This window comes from Phascolarctos cinereus, unplaced genomic scaffold, assembly GCF_003287225.1.
Source record: "Phascolarctos cinereus isolate Bilbo 61053 unplaced genomic scaffold, phaCin_HiC Scaffold_8;HRSCAF=390, whole genome shotgun sequence".
Classification (NCBI taxonomy): Eukaryota; Metazoa; Chordata; class Mammalia; order Diprotodontia; family Phascolarctidae; genus Phascolarctos; species Phascolarctos cinereus.
The window spans coordinates 4,762,365-4,767,216 of NW_027556291.1; the positions used below are offsets into that span (position 1 = coordinate 4,762,365).

The window sequence follows — 4,852 nt, forward strand, 5'->3', positions numbered from 1 at the left end:
AGCATTAAAGCTGGAAAGGCCCATGGAGTCCACCTCTCGTTTCATAGAGAAAAAGCCCAGGCCTAGTAGGGAGAATTAGAGAATTGTAATTAGAAGTTATAGAGGAGTAGAGAATAAAGGGCACCTTGGGGAGTACTTTATCCAGACCCTTCATTTTTGCAGAGGGGGAAATGAGCCCAAATACAGAGTTTAAGTGCTTTGTTCAAAGTCACATAAATGAAGGTCAAAGCCAGCATCCCAACACAGAGCTTCTGACTCCAAATCAGCATTGTCCCCATTACTACAGAGGTTCCTATCCTTTTTAAATAACCTTTTTAAATGTCAAAAAGTGTCTTGGACCCATATGTGATAATAATGGCTGCTTGTACTGTGCACTGAATAAAATCTTGAGTCAAATCTCGTTGTGTGACCTTGGGCAAATCACTTATGCTCCTGGGGCTTCAGTTTCCTCACCTGCAAAGTGGGGGTCTGTGCTGATAGTGAATACTAGCTGATATTTATATAGCACTTTACATGTTACATAATCCTAACAACCCTGGGAGGTGGATGCCATTGTTACCTTCTATTACAGCCTGAGAGAGGGAATGTGACTATCCCAGGGTCACACAGCTACTGTCTGAGATAGAACTTGAGCTTAGGTCTTTCTGACTCCAAATCCAGCACTCTTATCAACCACACCACTTAATTGCCTAAAGAGACACAGATGAATGAACTGGCAGTACTTGGTTCAGATATATTTTTTAAAAAAGCTAACATTTGTATGTGCCAGATGCAGTGCTAAGTGCATTACAATTATTATGTCATTTGTGACCCACAACAACCCTGGGAGGTAGATGTTATTATGATTCCCATTTTATAGATGAGAATACTTAGGCAGACAGGTGAAGTGACTTACCCAAGGTCATATAGCTAGGGAGTGTCTAAAGCTGAATTTGAACTCAAGTCTTCCTGACTTCAAGGAACCACCAAGTTGCACTTGCCTATCCGACAAGGTTTGGGGGTGCTGGGACCCCAAGAATGCCAAAACAGAGTTGTCTGGAATGAATTCACACACTCAAGCCTTCTCTTAGTCAAGTGGCAAAAAGTTTATTGTAACACTTTAGCAAAAGCACGCAAGGGTCCTTATAGAACCTTTGAGAGAGAGTGAGGGGGCTTATATGGAAAAGGGCATGGGAAAGGAATGCCAGAAATGTTAATTAGGTAGTCTAGGGGTCTAGGTGTCTTTGGAAGCTGTGGATGGGAAAATGTAGGGAGTATACCAGACATTGAGGGAGTTGTCAGAGGCATGGACCTTGGGGATCTGGCTGGAGGAAAGTCCTTGGGCCAGCCAGGGACAAAAATCCTTGGGCCAGGCACCCCTCTGTCTGTTCTGATGAGAGAATGTGTTCTGCAACAAGAGAAATTTCCTCACAGGACAGGGGCCTACTGAGAAATTAAGAGGCTTCCAGAGACATGATCTTAAGGCTGGGGCCAGAGAACCCCATCACATCCACCATAAAAGCCTTCTTCATGAAGTGTTCCTTGATTTCTCCTCCCCTCCAGTCATAACGAGTATATCCTTCCTGTGAAATCTCAACTTTTTTGTATAGACCTCCCAGTGTGTCATAGTGTAATTTCACAGGCTCATATATTTGGCACCAGAAGAGCCTTTTAAGAACGTTTAGTTCATGGGAAATAAGATATACAGGTAATGGGGCATAGAAATCTGTCCTGCCCTACAGGAAAAAAGAAAGGGAAGGGGATATGAGGAGGGGGGGTGATAGAAGGGAGGGCAGATTGGGGGAAGGGGTATTCAGAATGCACACTGTCTTGTGGAAGTGAATGTTGAAAACTAAAAAGAAATCAATTAATAATAATAAAAAAGATCTAGTTCAACTCTCCCATTTCACAGATGAGGTCACTGAAGCCCATGGAACCAAGTGACTTCTCAAGATCACAGAGGTAGTAAGTGTCAGAGGCAGGTGAGATTTGAACCCAAGTCCTCTGAATCCAAATCCAACCCTCTTAAAGAAAAATCATTGGCTCCGGAATCAGAAGACCTGGGTTCAAATCCCACCCCTGCTGCTTGCTACCTGTGTGACCTTGGCTGGTCACTTACCCCTCCTTAGGCCTCCCTTTCCTTAACTGTGAAATGAATAGAGTTGGACTGGATGGGCTTTGAGGGTCCTTCCAGCTGTAGAAGGTGGTTTGTGGAACGTTAGAATGTGGAAGGTCTTTGGAGCCTTCCCCTTCAATCGGCAGATGAAGCCACGAGAGGGAGGGTGGTGAGAGGGGAGAGGACATGCCCAGGCTTGCAGGGCCTTGGAGACAGGGTGGACATTATGATTTATTCTGATGACCGGGACCCTGACAGGATCCTTCTGGAGAATTGGAAGAGTTCGAAATAGTGTCATTTGCTAATTGCCGCTTCTTTTCCCTTGTAATGATCTTTTTGGGGTTTTTTTGCAAGGCAATCGGGGTTAAGTGACTTGCCCAGAGTCACACAGCCACTAAGTGTCACATGTCTGAGGCCAGATTTGAGACTCTAGGGCTGGTGCTCTATCCACTGTGCCACCTAGCTGCATACCTCCTCCCCCCAGTGAAATGTGACACTTTGCATCAAAGAATTGCTTTGCTTATGTTTGTAAACTCAAGGGAGAGTTGGAGCTGACCCAGAAGTCACCTGTTTGTGTTTCTTACCCCGCCCCCCCCCGTAATGTCAAGCTCCATGAGGGCAGATATTAGATTTTCTTCAGACTTGTTATTTTCCCTAAAGGCTCAGGCTTTGCTTAATCCATGTTTGTTGAATTACACAGAATTCTCTGAGCACAACAGGGAGAACATTATTCTCCCCATTTTATAAATAAGGAAACTGAGACTCTAGCGTTTGGTGACTCGCAGCTGTATTCGTCTTTGGCTCTCCCCTTGCCACGCAGCATAAGACTTCTGAGGGCAGGGCCCTTGTCTTGGTCATCTTTGTTCACAGGTGGTTGGTAAGTTTTCTATTCACTCTTAGAGGCAGGGTGTTGTAGGAAGCTGACCTTGTAGTCAGGAAAACCTGGGTTCTTGTCCACCTCTGACACATACAGATTACATGACCCAGGCTAATCAATTTAACTAATTGACTTCAAATCAGTGCCTTTCTCAGCACCCCAGGGAATCCCCAAACTAAGAGCCTTTGCAAATTTCCATTGATAAAGGGAGCTTTGTCACTGGCACTTCCCTCTATCAGTGAAATCCCATGTGTATCTCTCCTACCTGTGTAAACTACTGAGGGTAGGGACTGAGTTTTATCTCTTATGTCTCTTTGTGCAGCCCTGAATCAATAATGTTCATCTTTTTTGAGTGAGTGAATGAAAATTCCCCTTCCTTCCTTTGCCCAGGATTTTGAGTCTCTAAACTGGACCTGGCCTCCCAGCTGGACTAAGAGAATATGCTGAGGGTCCAAGATCTACAGGACATTGACAGCACAGGGGCCAGGAGAGGGCCCTGCTTTGGTGAGTGCAGGAAGAGATTCAGATTGGCAGGGGAAGCTTCGTTCCTCTCGCTGGCCCAGGTCAGAACACTCCTCCCCTGCTCTGTCACCTGTTCCCTGACTGATCTCCTAGACTGGAGGAGGGAGAGGCTTGAGGCCAGAAAACTGCCTTCAGCACTTCGTCTTGGTGTGACCCATAGGATTAAAGAGTTGAAAGCGACCTTAGACTTCTCTGCTTGACTAAAGGGGAAGCCACCCGCTCTTGAGGCAGGCCATTCCAGACAGAGAAGGTTGTCAAGGTCTCTGGCCTAAATCTCCTTTGTAACATCCCCCATTGCTTTTGCCTTCCAGGGAAAAACAGAACAAATCTCAGTGCTCCTCAAAGCCTGCTCTTGCGCTCCCCCAAGACTAAGTAGAGGCATGCTAAGTATTCCCATTCGTCAACTGATCCTTGCATGCCTTGGGCTGTGGTCTCCCCATCCTGGCTCTCTTCCTCTGAACATGCTGCAGCTTATCCTGTTGTCTCTGCCTGGTGAAAGGTTTTTTTCTTTAATAAAACATCCTCTGAACCCTCCCTTTCCTCAGCTGAAAGTCCTCTCCTTAGATCCTCCTGGCCCACTTTGTCTGTGTCTCATCTTTGCCCACATCACATTCTCCCTTTATCAGATGGATTTGTAAATATTTTTGTATTCTCATCCTAGAGTGTAAGCTCCTTGAGGGGAGGAACTATCTTTGTCATCTTTTTATCCCTGCTCAGTGCCTGGCACACAGTAGGTGCTAAGCATTTGTTGCTGACCGACCCTATTCCTTTCTTTCTTTTTAACTTTTCTCCCCCCGTATTGAGACTGCATGGAGTACATGTTCCTAGACAAGTCATGATACCGCCCTGAGATGATGTCTAGGCCTTAGTTTAAAGCTTGCAAAATACCGGACATGTTATTTCATTAATGTTCTACAACCAACCTGGTGAGGTGGGCATTAGCCGCAGTTAACGGATGAGGAGACAGACTCCGAGACGCCACACAGGTAACACATAGCTGCTATGAGACCTCTGCAGGTGCCATTGGAATGGGGACTGTTGTTAGTGGGCATTCACTTCTGCAGAGAGAGAAGTTGAGGAGCTCTATTCACCCAGGCTTCCAAGTTAGGATGCTTTTGTTTGCTTGTTTGGGGAGGCGATCGCGGTTAAGTGCCTTGCCCAGGGTCCCACAGCTAGTAAGTGTCAAGTGTCTGAGGTCACATTTGAACTCAGATCCTCCTGACTCCAGGGCCAGTGCCCTATCCAACCACTGAATTAAGATGTCAAACAAGTCTGAGTCAACAAGCTGAGCACAGCTAATCTGGAAAACGATTCTGAAAAACTACAATATACTTTACAAGACCAGAAAATGCCTGGAA

General features: G+C 45.8%; 1 long non-coding RNA gene across 1 annotated transcript; it reads left to right on the forward strand.

The window, feature by feature from the left end:
* Positions 1-3,366: 3,366 nt before the first annotated feature.
* LOC110203447 (uncharacterized) lies at positions 3,367-4,028 on the forward strand. The gene is made up of 2 exons (XR_002322966.2): positions 3,367-3,476; positions 3,806-4,028. It is a non-coding gene; the product is annotated as an uncharacterized LOC110203447 (long non-coding RNA).
* Positions 4,029-4,852: the final 824 nt, after the last annotated feature.